General features: G+C 38.0%; 1 protein-coding gene across 1 annotated transcript in view; it reads left to right on the top strand.

Moving 5' to 3' along the window:
• Window positions 1-11,243: 11,243 nt before the first annotated feature.
• Window positions 11,244-26,386, top strand: part of PLCE1 (phospholipase C epsilon 1) — a 140,384-nt gene continuing 125,241 nt past the window's right edge. Inside the window, exon 1 of the mRNA XM_088059493.1 lies at window positions 11,244-11,365. The gene's annotated coding sequence lies outside the window, so the exon portion shown is untranslated. The remainder of the gene's footprint in view (window positions 11,366-26,386) is intronic.

Here is a 26,386-nt window from a genome sequence, read left to right as displayed (position 1 = left end):
AACAGCTAATCTAATGGATAGAAATTTAAGCTTTGGGGGAAGGGGGGGGAGGGAAAGAGTTTTTTGAATAGCATTAAAATCTTTATTTAGAAATAATTAGTGACATAGCATAAGAGACAAAGGCTATTACTAGAAAATAAAACTCTTGAAACAAAATTACAGAAGTATGCTATTCACCCCCACACAAAAAACCCCAACAAAAACAACAAAAAAAACAAAACAAAGAAAAAACAAAAACCCCACAAAAACAGACAACAAAAAGAGAACACAACCAAAACCCAAAAAATAAAACCCCAAAAAACCAAACAAAAAACCCCAAAAAAACAAACAAAACTCAGAAGAAAAAGAGATCAAAGGATTTAAAGTTAAAAAGCATTCCCATTATTAGAAAACAAACTTCACTGAAGTTGCAAGATACTTATGAACACTGCACTTTATTGATTTGACAGTGTTCTTATGGTCCTGAGCACAGGAAGTAGTACATGAGATAACATATGCAGATGAACTCTTCAAATAGGTTTCAGCTGATTGTCCTTCAATTAGCTTTTGTGGAACTGTATTTTCTGACACTACTGAATATAGTTCATACATTATCCTGTCAAGGAGCAATGATTTCTTGAAAGGATAACAAACTGATTTGCCAGCTGAGTTTATATGCTGAGCAAAGGGAAAAAGAGATTTGAGTACTTGCAATGCTGGAATGAAGTGTTTTTGGGGTCTGTACGAAAGAGGTGGAAGGAAAACTCATGTTTTTCTAGCCAGCGAGTTAAGTTCATTTTCCCTCTGTAGTGTGACTGCTCTGTCAGCAGGTGGGGCTGTCTTTCTTAATTTGTTCCTTAGGGCGTAAGATTAAATCGTTTTAAAAATCCAAATCCACAGATCTAGACATTAGAAGTTTCAGTACAATGATGTACTCAGTGCAAATATTAAGTAGGATTCCAAATGCTATTGAAGCATTGTATTGACTACACAGAATACTGCTTAGCAGTATTGAATAATTTCTAAAATTCTTAAACTCTTCTCTGATGTTTTAAACTGTATCCTGCACCTCCCCAGAGGAAAAGATTCTAGGTGGTGCTGGAGGACTTTGGCAAGACTCTCTCTGCAATTCTAGGGAGCAAGGAGAGAGGGTCTGCTACCTTGATGTGAACATCAATGAGCTGGGAGGGATCTTTTAATGAGATTGGACATCTTACCAGTAATGATGGTACTGGGTATGATGCAGTCTAGGTATGTAGCATATGTCCTAAACATTTTTACTATTAAATAAATAAATTTAAAAGGGAGGGATAACAAGTACATCTTTACTGCACAAATTCTTTGTGGCAAGTTGTGGTGGGCTAAGATGAATTTAGGCTACTGTTCTAATGTTCCACAGAAACAGAGCACATATGCTGTCTGAGCAGTTGACCTTGTTGCTCTCTTTCTCCTGATTGGCTGGGGGACTTAAAAATATTTCTGTTCCACTCTTAATTTTTATTTTGGAACTGGGGTGAGACCCCTGCATAGTACTTGAGCAGGTTGTTGGTGCAGGTGCTGAGGCAGGGAGGCCTTACACATCATCTAGTACCTCATCCCCAGGCGCTACTACCAAATATTTCCAATGCCAGGGTTTCCCAGAAACTGCTGCTCTGGGCTATGGACAGGAGCAGGTGTTCTGCAAGAGCCTCTTCAGGCAGAGCAGCTGATTAAATAAGGAAGTTGTACAAGCTTTTGAGCATAGATGCACCATACTGTGCATAAAGCCTGGTAGACTGGGAAAGGTTGTACCAACTTAAATTAAGGGAGAGAAATACTAGAAAGGGAGGAGGTGTCATGGCTAAGTACTACAGAGAGCTAGAAAAGAATACTTGTCAACATGTTTTCCATTGGAAGGTTGGCTGGAGTATTTTTTGCTGGTGTTAACTGGCACTGTTAGGTGTTGTTCTACTTCATAGCAAGTACTGGACAGTTTTTGGGAAGCTGAGTAATGTTAGAGAAGAGAAAAACCTTTTTAATATTATTTGGAAAGGCTACGTGGCAAATCCATTTTATTTTATAAAAATACAGTGCACTGTGAATCAGATATTATTTACTTTCTTGTTTTCCAATTACTACTTTATTACATAAAACAAATATTCCTTTATAGTACCATAAAAATTGCTCAGTCACTATTGAGTTTTGATCAGGAAGTGAAGGAAAAAGCTGTTTGCTTTTAAAAAGTAAACCTGATTCTATTGTGTTTTTTTCACTTTGCTAGAATTATTTCATGTCAATCCATGCTTTGTAAAAGATGTGTGTTGAATTTCTTCAATAAATATCATCTTTATGTTCTGTGAATCAGACCCTATGTTCTGCTATTTGTAGTAATGTATGTAGGGAGTCCATATGAAAACACTTAGGTGATGTTCTTTATTCTTGCCGTATGACAAAGCATTTTTTTCATTAAAAAAATGGAGAGTGATAACAAAATACTACAATCTGAAATCTCTCATGGGAGAGCTGCAAGTTGCAAGATAGCCTTTTCTTCCCCAGAAGCCTCATTTGCTTATGTGATTTATCTCCCTTTTCTGCTTTACCTGCCAGAACCATGTAGCTGTATTTCCTTTGCAGTTTGTTACTTAATTTGCAAAAAAAGGTGGCTAATTTAAATTTCTGATGTTATCAGCATAGCTGTGTTGTTTTTTCAAGGAAGGAAGGAAAGTGTGAAATACACACATATACATGTATTAAGACAAGCTATAAGCTTTAGAGATTAACCATATTTTTTGCATCAAGAAGACTTGTAGATTTTAATTTCAATGTCTATCATAAATCATCTTGACACAGCTTTACAGAATGGTCTCTTGTGTCTCTTATTTTCTTAGGAGGGGGATGGAAGAGGGAGAAAAGGGAAAGGAAAAGTCTGGGGGAAAATCTTTGTTCTTTCACTGGCAAGTTCTCTGTAGCAAAGCTGTCCCACTGAAGCCTGTCTGTGTGATTGGGTACAGATTTAAGGAAAGGAAGGAACAGTTTGTTCTCTGCTGATTATATAAGAATACCCTTGACAGCATGTTGCTTGCTTCAGATTACAGCCCATATCCCATTATTAGCATGGAAAAAAATAGGAAAACTAGAGTTACAACCACATTTCTATTTCTTTACTATGCCTTTCTTTAAACCTGGAAACTTTGGGCTTAAGGCGATGGACACTATTTTAGCCTGTAGCACTCTAGATGTCAGTTTTGATCAAGAAACTTAAATATTGTTTTCCTCAAGAAAAATGCTCTTTTAAATTTTCTGGAGGATTCTGGTCTTTCCAAATTCTCTGATGCCCACAGATATTTTTGTAGCATGTTTTTCTAATTTGCCTTTTGTCTCCTTAGATATTTAGAACTTAATTTCAGGACTGAAAGCATTTTTGCAGTCTTTACAGATCTTTTTTTTTGTGACAAGACAGATTTCCTCTTTCGTATGCACATTTGGAAATATGTTCCAGGTGGGTAATTAATGAAAAAGCATTCCTGACATTTCATTTCTCCCATTTGAACATTTTTAAAGCATTAGGAACTTCTAGACAGAAGCACAAAGGGTTACACTGCACTTTTAAAAATTGCAGCCTAGATTTCTTTCTCTGGAGCTTAATGGATATGTTTAGGCCTCTATATTTTTATATAGATCATTACCATGCATACAACTTACAATTTGCTGTAAAGAGCAGCAGCTTCCTTCAGTTGTGCTTACACTGTCATCTCTCAGGTGGAATCAATGGGAGCTATTATGGTTGTACTCTCAGGGGGACAGGAATATTGGGTGTGCAGTAAGGGTGATCAGGAAAGGGAATACAGCACTACAGATCCATCAGGACACTGCAAAACTCTAATCTTGCATATGGTGAAGATTAATGTGGTCTGAGGTCATCTTGTGCTTTCTGTCCCCTCAAATGCTGCCATCGATGATCTGTTCACTGGAAAGCCGATCACACTTACAATACTCTGGCAACTGAGAAGCTTGAAACCAGGAGATACCAACACTGAACTGTCTTCAGAAATCCTAGAAATTTGTTTTGGACAAAACAAATTTATGAAGATGTTTCCATACCAGCTCCATTAGCAGCAGTTTTGCTGTCACAATCTTCTTGGTAACGTTTCTGCACATGATTTTAGGTCATTAGTTTAGAATTTGGTGGTGCTTATGTACAGTTTTATTATTTAATTTTTTCCTTTAAGTAGCAATTTTGCTTTTATGACTTTCATGATAATTTCAGGTGTACTTTTATTGGTATGTTATCACGCTTTGAAGAATTTTTGACTAGATTGTCTGGGATTTTCAGTATTAAATGCTCATAACCACATGTATTTATTTTCTTAGCCTTAGAATATATGTGACTCCAAGTTGTAATTAGTGACTCCATGTTGAACTGTACCAACATGTCTATAAAACACAGCATATGGATATCTTGATGAAAGGAAATTGGGAGATGCTGCTTTTATAAACCTGAAAGCTGCAGAGCAGATGTGGAAGGAATTACTGCAAAGAATCTCAACTGGCATATAAAACAGAAGCAGAAGTTTATTTTGGTTTTATTATAAAAGAAAAATCATTTTACTAAAGCTCTGTTATATTTAAGGTTACATAAAATTGTGTTGTTCAGGACTAGCTGTGAAACTATGTGCACTGATGTGACAAGGGAACAAGGCAATTTTTTTTCCTTTAAATATTTAGTACTAGAACTTTACAAATGGATTGTAAAATACATATTTTTAGAATTTACAGTAAATTTAATATTTTTCTTTTTTGGGGAGAAGACTGTAATAGATACTGCAAATTTAATATCCTTTTTTTAATTTCATGAGCAAAGAACAAGATAGTGATTACCCTTTTTGCAGTCTGATTGTCTGGCTTCTTCTGTGGAAAGTTCTGGTCATAAATGCTCATTTCTGAAGAACTATTAACCACAAGCATTCCCATGCTCTCATATTTTCAACACCTAATCAGTCAGCCTTTGTAGAAAACACTAGATTATTATTTACTTCCCTATTATAGATTTCAGAAAAATATTGATGTGCTTACCAGGCTAAAACAGGGGTGCTGTTACAGTGCTAAAAGATTTTACTCACTTTATTTTTCTTTTCAATTATTCTGTTAATATAATGCTACATTAAAACTGCACTGCAGTGAATTACATTACACAGTGAAAACACTACAAGATTTTGAGTTACACTTTTTATGTAGAGGGTATTTGGAATCACCCAACATGAAGTACCTTAACACTAAGAAGAGAAAAATACTAACATACTGGGTAATTACATGTTTTCTAGTATGATTCCCATTGTGTTGACACCCATATTTTTTACCTATTAAAAGAAAATAAGTTAAAATATCTTATGGTTTTAAATGTTCTGGTTGGCTACCTAAACAAAAATTCTTGTGTTGGTTCTTGAATTTGGTCAAATGTGTACTATGGCAGGTTGCCAGTAAAGAAACTGAATGGGGTTAATATTAAATTAACCTGTAGACTGGTTGTTGTTTAGACATGAGCATTAAAGACAATACAGATTTCATAATTTATTACATGAATAACTCATTGTCTTGACTGCTTGTTTAAAGGGATGACAGAGCACAGGCAAGTCAGGAAACTTGTTGCTTCGCACATGAAGGGAATCTGTGAGTGCAGTGGTAATTTAGTATTCAAACTAAAGACACAATCAATGAATAGAATAACTACCTTTATAATAGAAGGCAATAGAAGAACTACCTTTTGGTGAAGCTCCCTTGAAAATGTCAGTCAGGACAAACAAGCCTAGAAATAGCATTCAACACCACTAATCGGGTGAACTTCAGCAGTTAATGGCATTAAACAAATACATGTAATAGATTCAATAAATCAGGCTTTATTGCTGAGATGCTCAGGACAATACTCCATTCTGGTTGGACCATGTACTTTTATGCAAGAAACAACGCGTTTTATCATTATAAATGTATTAGGGATTTTACTGAGTGTTTGGGGAACTTTAAGGCTATATGAAGAAAGTAATAAAGCAGGCTTCTCAATACACTTCCATCATGACTGTATAATTTGATGTGGAATGAAAGTGCTACTTACTTGCCATTTAAAAATCTCTAATATTTATGTATATTATTGACCCCCAAATTATCATAGATTAATCAGTTAATAGCTATGTATTTTCCATCTTCTGGTTTTTTTAAGGGAGAATCAGCAGAAAATTATGGTATAGTATTCAATTTTTTAAAATTTATTAACCTTATTCAATTACTAGTATTAATACTTTGGCTTCCATTGTCCCTGAAATGTAATATGAAATAAACAAGAGTTATCACTCCAGTGTTTTGAGGACCTGTATTCTAATGTAGTCTCTAACTTAAAAATCATCAAAAAATATTGGCATACTAAAAACATAGTTAAGTTAAACCATGGGAATACAGTTAAGGCATAGAAGTCTTTCTTTGATCTACATCAGGAGCTACTTAATTGAAATAAGAAATTTCTCAGACTAAAATTTGTGTAGCCAAAATAATGATTATTCCATATTTACAATTAATTTTCCTCAGCAGAAATGTTCTCTCCTAGAGATACTTGAAAAAAGTGTGTGAGCTTTTTTCAAGTTTACTACGAAACCTTTTGTATCTCTTCCAAAGATTAACTGGGGGATGACTTTATTAATTATTTGAAAGTTAAACAGCTGATGTAATTTCTGAAGCTCAATTATTTCAGCTTTTTTTTAACTGCTATTTTTTTTTAAATCTAGCTACATCTTTTTTTTTTTTTCCTAATTGAAATGTCAGAAAGTCTTTGAGCAAGTGCATTAGACTTTCAGAACTGCCTCCATGACTGCTGATGGTTATAATAACCAGGCAAAACTGACCTCACATCACACAAAGCAATACTAAGTTTGGAATATAGTTACAAAGCTTCTGGAACATTTGTAGAATAGCAGACTTCATAAGAAACCTCCAGTCCAGAGTTAATAATTCAAAAACAATTTCAGAAATTCAAGTAGTTTATCTTATTTATATATTTATTTATTTTTTATTTATTCATTTGAATCAGTATAGAAGTTGTACTGGTTAGGATTATTTATCTAGCAATCACAAACAGCCTCAAAATAAGTCTCTCAGTGAAATACTTGTATTAAGTGAAACTGCCTTTCTGTAAGAACTGTTTTCATGGGGCAGAATCCCATTATGACTGAAGCAGGGTTGTGCTTTACAGAGAGTGGAGATGCCCTGACAGAGCAGTCGCCACCCTGCCTCCATGGGCTGTACTTCTGTAGAATGATAATTGGTTTCTTGGAAGCAAGGAATTAATTGCAGATAAAGCCTGTGTGTTTCTTCACAAGAAAACTGCCTATCCATTACTAAATCAATGAAAATGCTGCTGTACTGAAACCAGAGTGCAGTTAAGAAAACATTCTCAACCCTTACTTTCATGTGTTTCTAATTTTCTTTTAGAATTTCTGTTTGCATTTGTGCAAGTGTGCGTGCTTTTCTTTAGTCCTAGCTGAAGGGTGAATTTTGGAGCAAAGCCCAAGGAAAAACCTTTTGGCTATTTTGTTTTAAACTAAAAGCATATTTTACGTGTTTTATGTAATTTGTTAAATAAATTGTTTGAAAATATTGCTATATAATACCATGATTAAAAAAAATATTCCTTTATACATTATACTGCAGGGTTTAGGCAAATGATACATAGTTCAGACTGAGTGCAAAAAAAAGCCAGGTATTCTTGAGTGCTGATGCTACCACTGTACTTTTTTTTTCCTGATGGAAAAATTGCCCAAGTAAACTCATATTGATTTAGTTTCCCTATCTGTATAATGTGAATAATACTTACCATCTCACAGGAATGTGTGGAATTTAATATTTATGCATCACTTTGAAGTTCATCTCTAAATCAATTCTGTAACCCAAATACCAAAATGCACGGTTGGTAGAAGACTGTGAGACACATCCGTATTTTCTGGAAGTGCTGTATTTTTCTCTACTTATAAATACTGTGTTTGAGCTGGGTGTGTTGTCTTTCTAGATGGTTAAGCCTGATGGAGCAGTGGAGTATAACGTGATGACTAACAGAGAGTTCTCATGAGAACAGGGTAGACACTGATGTACAATGAGGGTGAAAACTGAAGTGTTCTCAAGGCACTCTCTGCTTGGCTGAGAATTTTAAAAAGAAACCATGACCTGTGAGCTAAGTCCAGCAAAAAAATACTTTTTTCATCTGTACAACGCTGAGGTTGCCAGGCAGCTCAAAATTCACTTCTGCAAAACTCAGATGTGGGAGTCCCTCAGAGAAAGTGGAATTCTGGCTGCCTGCAGAGTTCTCCCACCTTGGGAACAAACTTGAAGAAAGGGAGGTGACTTTTTTTGAGAGGAGTCACTTCCATTCTGTGTACAACCAGGGAGAGATATCCTGGCTAACAATCCTAACAGCAGCTTTCCAATTTGTCACCAAGGAAATGAGCTTCTTCCCAAGTAGGTCTGCTTGCAGTAACTTTATTATGTATATCTAGACACCATTATTTCTTCATATTCAAATTTTTCTCATCCTCTAATGCTTGGTAGCAGGGATGCAATTTCTGAACTGTTAATTGCATAAATACATTTTATGAAAAGAGCAGTCCTACAGCTTTTTTGATATTCATAATTTCTTCTTGCCTACAGTTTCATAGAAGCAAATGTCATCCTGGAGAATATGAGACTCTAATTATTTTGTAGAGAGCACCTCTTACTGTTGTATCTAACATGTAGCTTTGACAGTGCTCAAAAATCTTACTGTTATTAAATAATTGTTCAGTATCCTGATGAAACAAGAAGTCTTCAAATTACAGGTGAGGAGCTGAATCTCAAGAGTAACATTCTTAATGCAACAAATTGCTAGAGCTTGTTATTGATCCCTGGTATGTTAAGTTGGCCCACTGATATGTGCCTGAAGACATGCCTTTTTGGCAAATCGAGGATATGGTAATTTCTCCAAATTTTCCATTCAGTAAAATGTAACACTTCCTTTTCAGTATAGGATATCTTTTATTGCTGGAATTTTGGAAGTGCAAACACATTGTAAAGGAACAGTTATATGAATTTTCCCCTGGAATAATGTGATAGCAACTTTCCTGCACTCTTTAAAACAAACGGAAAAGCAGAGAGAAACTGGAAAAAGCTTCCATGAAAAGGTTGGTGCTGCTTGTGTGTTTGAAGGATAATTCATTGTCACTATTGTAGAGCTGAAAACCCATTGCACAACTTATGAAGTAACTGACACAAGTTGTAGTGTACACTAGAATATTATTAATTGAATGTACTTTGAGCCAATAGTCAGGCTCTAAATATATGAAAGCACCGGAAAATACACAGATCACACAAAACATTGGAAAAGATTCACTACTCAAATTTCAATTTTTGCAAAATATTGTCTTATGGCATTTTTTTGGACACTATATGCAGTGAATGAAATCCAGGCCACGCTGGAGGCAAAGGGAATGTTAAATTTTCCACAGGACCTGGATTTTATCCAATATGTACTGTATTTCAATATAGAATGATCAATATTACAGACTAATTACCTAAATTAGTTCAGACTGACCACATCTCGTGTCTCCTAAACAATAAATTATTTAGATGGTATTCTGCTAAAAGGATCAAGGTGCTTTACTGTGGTGGATGTATTTTCTTCTCTGTTCTAATGATCAGAACCTGTAAGCCATGGAAAGATTCAGAATAGATAATAAATGTAAAGCCAGGAATTAATAAGTGAATAAATATATATAACACACTATACCTGACCCAATTTGTTTTAAAAATCCAAATAACAACATAAAAACTGTTTGAAAATACATAACTCACCAGTGGGTAACTTCACTGGCTTTTTTGATGTATTTGTTGAATATAGAATTTTCTAATAGACTTTCTCCACTGTTATTACTATCTACAGGACATCAATACTCTTGTATTATGCTCACAAGATAATCATTGCAATAAGGTGACAAGTGTTTGCTCAGGTAACAAAGTAGAACACGTAGAACAAAGTAGAACAGATAGATCTGATTTTCAAGTGGTAGTATAATGTACATAGTATAATGTAAAATGGTACGATGAGTTCCTTGTTTTCAAAGAAAATGAAATAAATGACCTGTAAGTTTTACAGCCCCACACTGGGACACAATCTTCGCATACCTTTGTTTTGAGAATCGGTGCCCTTCACATAAAAATGTCCTTAACAAACCCGTATTAGCTATAGCCAATATATAGCTCTCGCCAGTTTAAAAATTGAGAATGGTTCCTTTAAACTGGAACTTTACGAGACTCTTTTCCTTCTTGTACTTATGGAAAAAATCGCAGGCAGAGGTGCCCTGCTGCCTTCACCAAACCGCGTTCTCCGGCAGCACCGATGAAACCACGCCGGCTTGCGCTCCCTTCCCAGGCTCCGTGCTGTCCCCGGAGGCGCCGGGGCGAGGCACCGGGCCGGGGCTGCGCCCCCCGCCCCGCCCCGGAGCGCGGCCGCTCTTCCCGCGCCCCGCGGCCCGGGGGGCGCGGGCCCACATTCCGATGCGGTGAGGCAGCCGCGGCCGGCCCGCCCCCGCCCCGGCCCCCGCTCGCAAGGCGCGCACGGCGATGGCGCTGGCCGGCTTCCAGCCGCGCGGGACGGCGCCGCTACTCCGCGGTGCGGAGGCGCGGGGCCGGGGCGCTTGGCCGACGGCGCCCATTTGCGGGAGGTAGGGGGAACCTCTTCCGCGGGCGGCTCCAGCTGCCAGCTCGCAGCGGCGGGACGGGACCCGGGGCGGGCTCTCTGGCTCCGGGAGTCCCCTCAGCGGGCGGCGCCCGGTCCTTCACGAGCAGCCGCGCTCACGCGGGACCGGGGCCAGCAGTTCCCGCTGCCGCACTTGCGGGACGTGCAGAGCTCCACACGCCGCCCGCAGCGCGCCGTGCCTGTGGGAACGCGGGACTTGCAGGGCGGGACAAGGAGGAACTGCCGCATCCCCTCTGCCTCGTGTCCAGGGGATGTTCCTAGCGACCCGTCCCGAGGGCAGCCATCCGGTGGGAGAAACTCGCTCTCCGCTACCGAATAGGGGCGGTCCCGGGGCAACCCTCCCGGGCGGCCCCGCGCCCGCTGCCCGCGGCTGACTCAGCCGGCGGCGCGGCCCCGCGGCCCCTCCCCAGCTCTCCCCGTCCCTCCCGGGCCCGGCGGGGCGGTGCGCGCCCGCAGCCCCCGCCCCCGGCCCGCCGGGGAAGGCGCCTCGCTCGCTCCGCCGCCCCGGCAGCGGCGGCCGTGGAGCCCTGGCGAGGCGGGGGCGACCCCGTCCCGCAGAGCGCTCCGCTGCCGCGGCCCCGCCGCCGCTGGAGTCACCGCCGACCCGAGGAGAAGGACAAGATGCCGAGGGGACGCTGAAAGGTGCGTCCCCTACACATCCCGCCCGCTCTCACGGGCTCTTTCCCTGACTCCCGTGGCTGGCTCTCCTCTGGGGGCTCTCTGGGGCCGGGTCCCGACCCCCAGGGCTCTCGGGGGGTTGCCGAGGGCTGCCCGCTGCGGCCGTGCCCGGGGGCGGGCGGGGGCTCCGCTTTCGGCCATGTTCCGCAGCCCCCGTGCCCTCCCGGCCTGACCTTCAGCTTACGGGTTCTCCCCCTTCCTCTGGGCGGGTTCAAGAAAACCCCAAATGCAAAAGAAAATTGGGGTGGGCTGCCGTCATCCCACATGCTAGAAACTCTTCTAAATTAATCCCTCACTTTCTCTCTTCCGCTGTGTTTGTACAATCAATTGTAATTTTTACGTTAAAGTTTAGCAAAATTTAGTCCAGGATTGGTGCAGCGCATGGGGGATGTGGCGCTGGAAGGAGCCTGTGGCTGTAAGCGACAGGGGTGCTGTCCCTCTCTCCCCCCTCGGTGGGTCTCTGCTCTTTGGGGGGTGCTGCAGGCCCTGACACCCAGGCGTGAAGGGGCAATGCATTCCTCCCAGCTCCAGACTTCTCTTTGCCCCACTTGGTGAAGTGTTGTTGAGTTAGAAGGACTCGAAGTCTGCAAACACTTACAGAAGTAGTTTTGCTAAAGTGTTTGTAGGATCAGGACCAAAGTGTCTAGGTGTGATGCTTATCTGTTCTGTTGCACCCTCTTGGGATGCCACCAGCACAGGTGATAAAGGGAAGAGCCTATACAGGTGACTGTGAACTGGGCTTCTTCTGATAAAGGAAATAAAAGAGCTGGATTGAAAGTGGTAGAGAAATGCCTGAAGGATCAGCTGTACTTCAAGGAACAGTAAAATGTTTTGTTTCATAGTGAGGCATTTGTGTGAAGAGCAGAATTGGCCTTCTTATTGTATTTATTATGCTAAAAGTTTGATAAAGTTTTCCAGCTATTTCCATCCTCTATGTTAGTATGACAGTAGTTTGCTAAATATTTCAATTCTTTATGTTTGTATATTTGAAGGAAGATCAGAGAACCTGTCACTATGCCATTATGAAGCAGCCACTTAGTAGTCATTGCAGAGCAGTGACTATTATGTAGTTTAAGAAGTCATATTTTTCCAGCTACAAATAATCATCTTTGATCTGTGGTATCACATCCCTTAAAAAGTCAGTGGCAAACAAGCAGCATTTGTGATCATTACAAAAACACCAAAACAAATATGTGAGCAGTGAAACGTACAGGATGAAAACAGAAACAGACACACTATGTTTTGTGTATTTGGAAGTGCTCAAGAGAAATTCCCAAGACATAAAAGAGTATGTCTAGTCTGCATAAATTTGCAGAGGATTACTAGAAGTCTTGTTTTCTTAGTCATCTAAATAAAATTAATTCTTGCCATATTGAGGTAGTAATCTCAGATACTGTAATGAGTTCATTTGTGTTTTCATACATGGTAAGAAGTTTGTTATTAAGTTTGTTATTTGTGACTGTAGATGAGGCAGTGCGGTTCCTGTCCTCTCAGTTAACGTTAATTTTATGTGGTACATTTTATGCAATAAAAGTGTGATGTTCAAACCAGAGTTACAAGACATTATGAAGGAAAAGAAATGCCACAAGGTAAAGCTTTTAGATCAAGAAACATGAAAACCCTACTGCAGAATAAAAGATTTCTCAAAACTGTGTTTACTGGAGATCATAGAGCAAGTTCATGGAGATGATAAGTTAATTTGAGATTTGGGAGATTTGTAATATGAGAAAAAGAAATTCTCTGTATTTAGGTTATCCAAAAGAATGGAATGAAACAATTTGAGCACCATTTGTAAGTATTCATAGAAATGAGTATTCATAGAAATGAGTATTCCTTTTATCAAAAGGCCGTTTTGTTTAAGAGAAATATGAGTGTTAAGATCTACTAGTGACTAGAACCTGCATGGAAATCCAATATAGGAGCAAGGCACATACTGAAAAGTGACAGTTGTGAGTGTTCATGAAAGATAGTAGATTTATAACCACTGGAAACATTTTGCTTAAGTTACCAGCTCTTCCTTCTTTTTTTGGAGAAGAGCAGCTATAATTTAGCAACAGTTCTTGGATTTGAAAGGAGAATTAGTTAAAGGAAAACTTCAGTTATTAAGGAGGTAAAAAGTAATTAATCTATTATTTCATCAGGAGCCCATGATTTGCATAGGGATTTTTTAATTTGACATTTAACTAAGAGGTTTTTTTAGTGATCATCTTAATTTATGTGCATATTTACAAAAGCACTTCTTTAGGAGTGTTTTCTTTTAAAGCACTGATGACAGCACTTCAGAACATGGGTTGTCATTTTGCTTCCTGTTTCTACAACACTTTGTGCAAAATGGATTTTGGGTCCTGACTATGACTCTTTAAGTTTTATAAATGACAGTGATACATGTTATTAGCAGTAATTCACATATTTTTTGTTTATTTTATATACTTCTTGAAAATACCAGTAACTGAAATGTTGGAATGAATCATGTAGCTCCAGCATGGACAGACTTACTCTCATGTCTGTTCACAATGCAGCCATTGATGGTTTTATTGAGCAATGGCTGTCATTTGATGGTGCAGACAACAGGTTAACAGCTTTCTGTACCTTTGATATGCAGTCTGATTCATTTGTAAATAAGGCTTTTCATCATGTCTCTGTTTTAGAAAGCTATGCTAGCATGAAATCCATGTTTTTCCCTAATTCTGTCCCTTCCTGAGCTGCCTTAATAGTTTAGAAGAGAGGCGCTGCTCATGTACTTGAGGACCTACATGACTAAGTATGTATTATGTGAGAGCAGTCCAGCTTACTCTACATACTGCTTTATTTGTCTTGACAAACCTATATATACATACCTATATATGCATATATATATATATGTATGTGTATATATATATATTTATGTATATCTATCTATCTGCTTATGGGTGGGGTTTTGTATAGTCATGGTACTGCCAGATATTGGTCATACTTCACTCCTTGATTTTTTTAGAGCAAAACATCTATCTACTAAAACAAGACTTGTGTTTAAGAGCTGAGGATAAGGTGCTGACAGACTTTCTATGAATATCCTATATTGGGAGGTCTCTAATATTTTTATTCTGCTTCAAGGCACAGAATTTTGGTTTTACTAGAAACACAGAAGTTTGTAAGTATGTCAATATGGGATCAGTCTGATCCTCTGGTCTCACATACTCTGTCGTGCTAACATGTCTGTCTGTGTAAGAGAATTAATGTCACTGATTTTAAACTAGGTCATCCCCAATACTTTCTTCTTAACTGCCCAATCATTCATAAATAATCCAACATGTTCAAGCAAGAGCTTGATGTGGCAGCACTTACTGAAACCTGGTAACAAGAGCTAAGAGAAATGAGCTCAACTCTCCGCCAGAATTATCCTCCTTTGAGAGTCTGCTACAGTGCTCCCATTTATCAAGTGTCAGTGGCAGTGCCACAGGTAATACCAGCTCTTTCAGTAAATCATTTAGAGCAGCAGGAACACAAACCTTCTCGGGTATGTGACATGCCCCATGGAGCTGCCTCCTGCATTCTTTATGTCTGAAACTTGTGTGTACTTGGCTTAGCATTGGGTCTTGAGACAGTGCAGGCTTGAGTCTTGTACAAGGAAGCGTATTCTGTGGGCCAGTGTATTTACTGGGACACTTTACTTGCAGGAGTCCAAGGCATGTCATAACAGTTAAATAGGCTGTCCACTGTGGGATACTTTTTATTTTACATTGCTATCAGTAAGTAATATTTAACAACTTGTTACAACATTTTCAGTAGTGTCTCCTCATTAAAGGAAAATTGAGTTTGCTATTGTATTTGTCAGTTGTAACATTTCATAAGTAGTTAAAAAATTAAGTGCTCAGATATTTTCAGTGGTTTTTTATGTTACTTATTTTAATGTTTTAAATGAGACACAAAAAGTAGAAACAGAGTGAAGTTGAAGCTACCATTTGAAAATATTTATTTTTGGGGTAATGGTTTTATCCTATTAGTATGCACAAGTGCTGCATAACTTGCATCTAATAATAGTGTGTTTTCTTAAACAGATGACTCTCCAGTTGCGTTGACCTTGCCTTGTGTAGTAGGACCTTGCTGTCTGCTGTTTCAGACAATGCTCTGATGTGAAATCTCTCCTCCCACAGTATTTTTCTCTGTCTGTGCTACAGCATACAGCAAGAATGCTGCTGCAGTGATCTTTGGTATTTGAGGTTTTTGTTACACTGCATCTTCTTTCAAACATTTTCATAATGCATTCCTTTGCTCCAAGTACAAAACTCTTTTGCTTGGATTAGGTTAGTTTCTTTCTGTAGAAGTACAAATACCTTTCAGCAGTGTTTTGGGGAAAAACAATTTGGTTTCCCTTTGGAATTTAGCAAGATAAAAAGGGGTCATCCCAGACCAGCTACTGCTTTGTGCACTACCAACAGTTCACATCAAAGAACAGCCTGTAGATTTCTTCTTGAGAAACTTTCTTGATGTGAATGCCTCCTTTTTAATTCCTTTAGGGTTTTTGATTTTTAGCTATGTAGCAAATTGCAAGGGAAAAAGAAAACTCAGTGTTGTAATATCTAGGCTGTGTTGTGTTTTGAAGATGGTATTCTGCTTCTGTTCTAATTTTAGGTAATTTTCATACTCTATTTTTCAAAGATGTATTTTCAACCAGTTAGTTATTGTTCAGTTTGGACAAGTATGTTAAAATGCATTTATAATCAGATTGCCGCATTGGTGAGCAGAGATTTCTAGTAATTGTTTGGTATTTTTCTAACTTCTTATAGAAAAAGTCACACTTCCAGTGACTCTCAAGTGTATCAGTGAGTACATGCATTGTTTCTACTGAAAGCTGTGGGAAAATAACCTCATTACAGGTATTTCTTGTGAAAGCTTTACATTTCTGATCACTCAGTGTGCACCCATTTTAATTCAGCACACTTATGGGAAGCAGTAAACATAGAGGAGTATCTCTGCAAGGCTGGAAGCCCCTGGATTTCTGACTGCAGGAGGGGCTGGCAAACAGGCTGAGTCCCTGCTCAGTTCTGGAGTTAGTGATCACTCCTTAGCTGTGCCACAGGCCATGGTTTTGTAACATATTCAGTGGCAGTGGTATCAAAGAAGACCAGGCAGATAATACTTCTTGAAATCTTTTGTGTTATGGCACTTCTGCATTTTTTAGGTGAAGAATATTTCTTAATATGGCTCTTTAGAGCCTTTGAAGATTTTCAGTGTAGCATATGAATAGTCTGTTTTTTGTATTTTTATGCCCAAACAATGTACAAAAAGGGGAGAATCTTGCATAGTTACCTTTGTTTTGTTGTGATTGCACCTTTTTTGTTTTTTTCTTAATAATCAATTTATGGAATAGGTAACAAAAATAGAAACAATAAAATCAAACAGTTGGACACCTGTTGGAAATATTTGTGTTTTGAGAGCCACTCAGAAAGTTGCTGTCATTATTGATTTGAATATACATGTCTTCTCATTCTCTGCTTTTATTTGGAAAAGTGTCAGGAAGAAGTTCAACTTCAGCGGTGGTGTTCACTCCATAGACTTAGAAATGAAATAGGGAGAAACAACATAAAAATAGGTGGTTTCATATGTGTGTCATTTACTAAAACCTCCTTGACAATCCCGCTTAGAGGCATTCCTTATATCATTAACCTGGGTAATTTAAGTATTTAAGTACAATTCTAGGTTTTTTTTAAATTTTGATTTTCCATTAGATGGATTTAGAAAGTAGCTATCAGTATTTCATCATATCGTGAAATTATATTAGTTTAGGTGAAGCCCATGTAGCATTGGGTGCTTTTGTTTTCATTGTGGTACCTGCTATGCCTTTGTCCCCCTACTTAAAACAGATTTCAGAGAGTGTAGGACAAGATTCCAATACATGGTTAAACTAACCTGCAATATGAAACAGAATTGCTTATTATTTGTTTTTATTTTCTAATTATTTTTTTTAGATTTGTCAGGTTGAAGAAGAAGGTGTTTTTATTTAGCCAAACTAGCCTTCTTGGTACTTGAGCAGAAAACATTTGTAGATAAAGGTCTAAAGTTGAACGTTGTTTGGAAATACAGTTGAACCCCCAAATGCACTGTTCTGTTGTTTCCATTCTCACCTAACTTTTCTAAAAGAAAATAAAAGTTAAGTGTATACATTTTACACTGGTGTAGGAATGCTATGATCATTAAAAATGTAGCTTTAGCAGCCAGTTTCACTGTGGAGAAAGAGTATAATATTAATATTGTTGATACCATCAACTACCAATCTATTTGTGCAGATAAAATTTGTTTATGTATAGTTACAGAAACAATTTGGGTTTGCTATAAAGAAAGAATATTCTTGTAGAATGTTAATTTAGGCCCATGACTAAGAAGGCATTTATGAGTCTCTCAAATTATTCAATGCCTTTTTTTTTGTTCTTAGTGGTCAGCTGAAATTTTTTCTTGTTACAGCAAATTCTGAGCTTTGAAATGTTTTTCGCTGGATCCCTGTGTCACTCAATTATGAACACTTTTTGGAAGAATGTTTTGCTTGCTCTCATTACATTTGTGTAGCAAATTCTGGAACTCTGTCTTAAAACTTCTTATTTCTTTGTAGTAGGAGATACGAGGACTTGAGTGGTCAGGGAAAATAGAGTCTTGTTTAAAATTTTGTAGATTTGTTTGTATAAAGCAATATGAATACCTTAGAAGTCAGCAATATTTTGGGTTGTAAATGGTCCTTCTGCTTTACCAAGATAAGGAAATAGTAAAATTTTAGATTAACTTTGGGGGAAATTAGAAAAATTATGTGGTAATTTATGATATTAATAAATGGATAATATCTACAATTGAGATGTATTTTCACTATTTTGTCTAGTCATTCCAATCCATTCTTGGGATATGCCAGTAAACTGATTTTATTATGAAAAATGTGTTGTCACCACTGTTTAGAGCGTCAAATTCCAAAACCTCATTTTCTTTCTGTGGAACCTTTCTTTTTGTCTTAGAATTATTAAACCATTATTGTTCCCATTTTCATTTTGTTTTTATAAATAAAGGTTCTGTTTTTAAGGTTCAGATTATGAATAATTATATTACTAATACAGCTAGTACAGCTAGGGCTTCTGGAAAAACAGTGCCTCTCTGAGTACATGACTCTTAGAATTGGCAATACTGGGAATCCTCTTCAGAAATTAATTCTTTATGCTTTGTGAACTGTGATTCTAGATTTGCAAGCCAGGTTCAGTAGTGGTGTGTAGAAATAAACAGTTCCCTAGACAGCAGGCTATAAAACAGGTCAGTGTTAAAATATGCAGTAACATCTTTCAAATGTCTGTATAGTATTAGACTACTATGCCTCCCTGAATTCTCTTTCAGGATTCAAATCATAACATTTGTTTGGAGTTTTGTTACCTGATGGGTGTAGGAATGGTAGAGATGCAGAGACAGTAATGGGTTTTCTGGAGGTCTTCACTTCCACCCTCCCAGAAGGAAGTTTGTGTATTTTCTTAAAATTTGTGAATATCATTCTACTTTGCCCAAAGCTTAACTTCACGTTTGTGTCATCCCCTCATTTTGTTCCACATATTCTTTATCCTGCTATGCAGGTTGATAGTGTTTATCCTTAACAGTCAGTTGTCTTGTTGGCTAGGTACAGAAAGCTGGTAATGAGGCTAAAATTTCTGATTTTAGTCTCAAAAGATACTGTACCACAGCTACAGAAGTACAGCATAACATTATCCTGTATAACAGCTTCAGTGCACCCCTGAACTTCATTTCAACTGTGGTGCTTTACATAAAGCTGCATGGAATTGACTTATGAGTTAGTGGGAGAGCTGTAAAAATATTTGAGGAAGGTGTGTGCACAGATTTAAAGCAAAGAAAATTGTTTGGTATGGCAGCATTGGAGCTCTGAGATTGCTGTTGAGCAGAATGGAAAGCCCTGGACAAAAGAAAAAAACCACAACCTTCACTTGCTGCTTCTTGCTTTAATTTACATTAAGCAAAACTCTCCCATACATTTTCTGTGCACTTGAGTCAAAGAAATCAGTGGATAATTAAAAATATTTAGAAAAAAAAAAGCCTTTGTGTCCTGGTTTTCCTGCCTTACCCATTTTGCTTACAATAAAGCTCTATTCTGTGAGCAACCATATGCATCCCAATAAAGGTTTTAAAGTTTGAATTGAGACAGAGACTGTCTCAGCTTTTGGCCAGCAAATGCAAAGAAAGTTGGCCATGTTCCCTCTATTTGCCAGAAAAGCATGAAAGCTGGGGCCTCTCCTCTGTCAGAGAAAAAGGGAAGCTCTGATCTTTCTGCATACAGATTTTTGGAAGTATTGAGTCCTTGACATATTCTTGGTATGACTTGCTTGTCTCTTGCTTGCTAGATGTGACCCAAAGTCTCCAAGAACAGACCTCTCATTTACAATGAGCTTGTATAGATTAACCTAGGCTCTTTCCTCCGATTATCAGTTTGGTGGTACCTTTTTCCCCCGTCTAGTTTCAGTCCTAAATATCCACAATTAATTCCACATCCACAGAATTAGTTTTTTTGTGCATGTGTCTTGTCTCCCATGCTACTAAATCTAAAGACCTAATTGCTTACTTTTTAAATATTTGATGTACATGTGACTGTGTAATTAAAAAAGAATGGATATTGTACTATTTATTGCATGTTCGTGTGTAGGCACTTCTAATACTTGGTATTCTATTCAGGGCTTTAAAACTTTCAGTATGCAGATAATCTGATGATCCCTTGAATGATGTATGACTATATAAAATAAGAATATTAAGTTATGAAGGAGACTATCCATAAAATTTAGACTTATTTTTGATGTGTTCTGGCATGGTTCAAAAATAATTATTTTCAAATATTTGAACTTAAAGTACTAAAAGTCAGAATATGGGTTTTAGAATTACATAATAATATCTCTTGCACATGCTTTTTACCATAACTGTACCTAAGATTATGTAAATGTTGCTGTGTAATTTTTTTTCTGGTGAGTGAACCATGAAAACTAAGCAAGTGCTTTGGTTTTTATGGTTATTATAGGCAATAATTATGCACACCTGGATTATGTACAACTATTACTAAGTTATATAAACAATGTACACCCAAACTGCTGGCTTTTACTCTATAGTTACAACATATTTTCTGTAGTGGGTATAATTTTTATTTTTCAGAGAGGTCATATGTAAGATTGGAAGTGCTGAAATACATACATTGTATTTTCAAAAATATGTTGAAATGTTGTACTACTGGCCTTATTACTTCTGTAGCTGTTTCTACTTTTATAAAAGCATTAGAACACTTAAATAAAACAAGCCAGCATTAATGAACAAGTAATACACCAGAAAACTATATAGACTCCTTGAATACTTCAGTGTGAAGAGTGTGCTCTCTGTTTCTAATTTAATTTGTTCTCAGATTACTCCCATGAACTGTTCTAAATTCATCAAATACTTTGTGAGGTCTAAGGTAGATTTTGGGTTTGATGGTAGAGCTTGCTTTTCTTAAACTAAATTTCATTCTACTGATTTTATTTTTCTTAAAGGTAGGTATAAAGGGAAAGCAGATAATTTTGGAAATCAGTAAAAAGGTATCTTGAATACAGTGGGTCTGAGTGTGACACAGTCCCCCCACTAAATTAACAGGAACAGGTCTATAAGGAGATACAAGATTGCGAGATTGGCTCATAATAAAATAAGAGGACTATTGATAAAAAATTAAAGAACCAAGAAAAGAAAAGTCTAGAACTTGAAGGAAAAGATGGAAATGAAAAAGATCTGCAGGAGCAGCTAACTGTTTCGAGGTGTGGCAGTAGCATGCTAAGAAGACGGATGAACAATATTTAATTTGAAATCTCAAAGGACAGGTTAGTCTGCATTCATTTGCTTATACTGGTTTTATATGCTCTTTCTTCAGAGGTCATCTACTGTTATCCTTGAACTTTATGCTAGATGTACAGGTACATCTTTATACCTCATCACCACATTTCTCACACAACCTCGTGAAAAATTGACTTTTCCTTGCTGGGTTTCTATCAACCAGAAAAGCAGTACCCTCCACATCAGAAACTGTTGCTGTCTAAACAGATCTCTGTAGAGTATGCAAGATATTCATTGGGAAAAGGGAGAGCTGCAGCCTGCCTCTTGCACATTGTGAGTGCTGGTACAGGTCACGCCCTCACTGAGCTACCATTTGTAAACACTTTCTCTTCATATCTTCAATGAACTTGACCAGTCGTGGCAAGTCACTGATAGGTATCACCTTGCAAACTGTTCTGAAGCAGATTTTTGGTTTTGCACCGTTTTGGAGCATTACATAGGTTTTTGTTGAAAGCAGAGCACTGTTGCCAGCATCAGCCGTTGTTTTGTTAAGAACTGTGTAGACTGTGCAGACCATTAGTTTTTCTTGCTGCTTTGCCTCCCTTCAGGGATTTTTCTTGTGCCAGGTATTACTTCATAACACACTCAGCTGCCTGCTGGGGTCATCGCTGGTTTGAACGGTCTGTCCTGCAGGTGAGCCTCCTCCTGCACTGGTCTGTAGGGTTTTCCCCTCAGCAGAATGAAGTCACTGTTGTCACCTTGCCCAAGAGAAGTCTGATTACAAGGCCTTGGACTGCTCCTTATCTTTCAGTTTGCTGCTTCAGTACTGGCCTGATAGTGTTTGATTCAGCATTTCAGAGTAACCTCATCCCTGCTCTCGGCGACATCGAAAAGTCCATATTCATAGTAGTCTTTGAGTGTTAGTTGATAATTAATTTCCCTCAACTTCTTTTTATCATTTGTGGTTGTGCCTGATGGTGAGACCAATGACCTCTCATGCTGGGGAGTTGCAGGAGGGGTCAGGGGGAGGACAAGCCAAGGGCTTAGACTCTGCTGCAGTCCACCTGGGTCAAGAAAGGCACCAGTGGGTGAGCTGGGTCCTGATTCTGATCTGACAAATCTGATCAAATGGTCAGGAGCAGCAGAGAGTGGGGCCTGAGCCCAGAGATGTCAAGAACATAGCTCAGCCAGAGCTGGGGGCAGTCCTGAGCTAAAATGGCTCCTGGGTCCGCTGTAGGGGGGTGCAGCTGGAGCTGGTTATGGTATTTAAGGAGTTGGCATTCTCACAGCCTTGACAGTGCCTCTGATAAATACCCACATTGATCCCATCCTGGGTTAACATCATGGAGTGCTGTGCTAGTTGCCACATTTGTTCGATGTTATCATGCCCAAGTACGTTACAGAAAACAGAGTGGTTTGATCTTAAACTGTTACAGCAGAAATAGCCTTGAGCATTTCAACATGCATTTGCTGGCTCATTATCTTTTACAGTCTTTGGCTTTGTTTAATTGTGGCACCAACTGCTTCCTCTGTGGTGCTGTCCCTTCTCTGCTCAAGTTTAGAGCATGGATCAGGCATATGTGCACACCTTTTCCCGTCTAGGACCTTTTTGACCTAAATACAAGCAGAGTTGTATTGAGTTAATCTGTTAGCAGCAGGGGTGCACCATCAAATGGATGCAAACAAATCTTTCTGCTTGATTGAGAAAGTATATATGTAACACCCATTTTTACATAATATGTTATTACAGAGGCATATGAATATAAGAATGTATCCTAGGGTAAAAGAACCAAGATGATTTCCGAGCAGCATTTTAAGGTTTTAATGAAAGAGTTTTGTTTGGATACTAGCAGACTCTGGCACAGATTGCTAGTTAAGTCAAAAAAGAAAAAAAAGGTGTTCTGGAGAAGGAAGTGTCATTTTCCAAATTATGACTGCAGTTTTAAGCCTAGTTTCTTATGGAAATGACTTTGCAAAGCACACTGCGTGTCTAGATATTTTCTTCCAGCTTTTAACTTGGCCTGTAGCAATTTGGTTTATTACAAAGTGCAGATCTTGAAAATGCTAGACTCAATAAATTTCATGCATATGTTACTCAGGTACAGAAGAGAAGTTCTGTAAATAATTTTGGCTGTGAATAGGTTGCAGATTAGTTGAGGGTCCATATATGAGAAAGTCCTTAGTAATACTAATGCCTCATCTCTAAGAAAAGCTTTGGTTGCGAGTGGCATCACGATTATTTCAAATTTATTTCTTTTAGGAGTAACTAAGGTATGTAATGCTTGATTATCGTGCATTCTCTTATTTTAGATAGTACCTTTAGCCACCCTGTACGAACCTTAAATATCCTCTGAGATACTGTCCATCGATTTTACCAACAACTTAACTGGGTTAAAATTCCATCTATTTAGCTGAACGTACAAGAACTTTTAAGAAATGTAAGAAACTTTGAATAAGTGATTGTTCATGTTAGATAATACAGAATCAGCTTTTGCCACACATTCTAATCCTAATTAACTGTATTATGTGGACTGAAGTAGACCTAATTCTGGCATAAAGTCTGATCTCATCAAGGGAGGAGATTTTCATGTTTAGAATTCTGTATTACTACTCTTGAAGCAAGGAACTTGACTGTACTACCCATGAGTAATCTGTTTTATGATGACTAAACTTAAATTGAATATTTGGTGACGGTTGTCTTTTTATCCTAAAATAATGAGTGAAGTACAAATGCACCTTTATAAGCCACAGATTTTTACTAGTAGTTAGAAATATTTAATGGACGACTTTTTTAGAGTGTCTGAAAGGTAACCAGGAAAAGCAAATAAATATCTCCTCAGCAAGGATGTAGGTGTTCATTACAATGATTTTAAAGGTTCTCAAATGAAAGATCACCTAAATATGTCACAATCATTAATGAAGACGTGCTGTGTTAATCTTCAGGCATGTTTCTCCTTCAAATAGGTTGTTAAAGAAATGCAACTGGAGCTTAAGGAACATGGAATTTGTTGTGTATTTGCTGTGTTTGACTCCTTTCTCTTGGAAGATGTGACAGTATATTGTAAAAGCAACTTCGTAATTTTGATCACGGGTATATTTCTGTCCTATTTTTTTATAGAGTGATTGAATAAATAGTATTTATTATTTGAATTACAATGAGGCCTAAAGGGGTTTAAAAGTATTAAAACATTTAATTTGAAGTGATCACTGAAGGGGTCTTTCCCAACATAATCAATTTTCTGTTAAGATAATGAACGTATTGCAACATCCTGAAAAATAATTTTGAATTGTTAATAATAATTTAATAATAATATTTTAATTGCTAATAATAATTTAACTGTTGTGTGGTGACTTGCTACTTGCACATTTAAGAGTGGCAAGAGCCAGCATCTTAGAGATTGCTTCATGGCTTGAATTAGATGTCAGGGTGGGCTTTCTCCTAGAGAATGATATGACTGATAAAACCATCATAGGAAAAAAATTAATGTAGTCTTGATTTGCTGAGCAAATATTATTTGCTATATTTGAGTAGAGCTGTTTTCAGTGTCACACTGCTTAATATCTAGGAATGTTAGAACAGTAATAGTAATAGTAGAATAATACAGAATAATAATAGTAGAAATTGTTTAATGTATTTTCAGGGCTGCTCAATCAATAGTTTTCTGAAAATTCCACATTTTTAAAGCAGATAATTAATCACAATCTAAGGAAACGGGTTGTTTGATCTTGCCTTGTTTTGCTCTTACCCTGTTTTTTACTCTTATATTCTCTCTTAGGCCTAATAATATGCACAGGACATAGCAGATGTTCAAAAGAGAAAGAATAAAAGGTTAAATATTAAGATTCCTGAATGAAAGGCATGAATAGATCAGGAGTGGTATACAAAGAAAATGTATTTTGAGAAAGGGAAATAGTAGTGAAGTAATTTAATAATGTCCGTTTTCAGCATTTTGAAATATATTTATTTGCTATTCTTTAGCTAAAGTGTAAATGCATAAATTGACAAATGACTGAACTGTTGTCCTCCTACAGATTAACATTTAATTTTTATTTGAAACATATATCAGGGTTTCAAACTCAGTCTTGTTGTAGTTATGATAGCTGAATAGTAACAGAAGTTATTCCTCAAGTAATGTTTTAAATAGGACTACTGTGGCTTAGTTAGTGAGTAAAAGTGTTAGCTTGGGTTTACAGAAGATAAACTGTAGTGATATATGCACCTTTAACGTACCCTCAGACATTTTAGTGCTCAGAAGTATTTTTATTACAGGCTTGTTCTGTTCTCACCAGTGTGGCTTGAATTACAGCTAATACAGGACAGCAAGAGAGAGGGAAATGAGAGAAGATTTGGCTGCTCACACTAGAAAAATGCTGTAAGGAAGAGCAAACAAGACAACTGAAGTTTTCTTGTTGCTTATTGTGTCATGCCTGGATTGGAGTAATTTTAAAACTTCAGCACTTGTTGATTTGAAAGATTGTTTTCTCAAAGTGACAGCTTCTTGTGACAAAGTGCAGTTGCTGTTTATTGAAATGTATGTCAGTGTGGCACATTAAGTCCCTTGGAGGCATGGTTTCACGTTGGGTAGAAATGCTAGTGAACACACATGGGACGACTACAATCACTGGCACTTTGCTGTTAAGCCTAACTAGGTAGGAAAGAGTATTACCAGGCCTAGAGATTCCTGCTGGACATGGAGTTTTGCTTTGTGATGTGAACCTCTCTGGTACTGCTTTGAGAAAAAGGAGAATTAGAGATAATGGTGTTTAGATATTTGGTAAATGGTTCTTTACCTCAAGGCTGAACATGTCATTGTATTACCAGTGTCCAGGCAAATAAACCTGCTGCTGTAGAAACTGATGTGCTGGTTTCTATCACTGTTGAAGTGTGGATCCCAGTACAGGGGGTGAAACTTTGCTGGGAGGCATGGGTGGTGCTCCAGGCAGGGTGTGCTGTGATACCCGAACCCTGTCTGCTACTCCGAAAGGGTCAGCCTGCTGTAGGGCTTGGCCAATGGCTGGCTGACCTCTGAAGGCTTGGAGCAATTGACTCAGACAAATGTATCCTCTAGCTAAGGCAGCATCTCCAAAGGCATTTTTCACAGGTGTGGTAGGAAGAGAATGGGATCAGGGCATGAAACACTTAATTCTGTCATTAGTGTGCCATTGTGGATCTGTGACTGGATGTTT

Source organism: Pseudopodoces humilis, chromosome 9, assembly GCF_049639895.1.
Source record: "Pseudopodoces humilis isolate 2021_Gansu_Grassland_sample_001 chromosome 9, ASM4963989v1, whole genome shotgun sequence".
NCBI classification, from domain to species: domain Eukaryota; kingdom Metazoa; phylum Chordata; class Aves; order Passeriformes; family Paridae; genus Pseudopodoces; species Pseudopodoces humilis.
The sequence above is the reverse complement of the archived record's forward strand: the minus strand, read 5'-3'. Positions and strand labels throughout refer to the sequence as shown.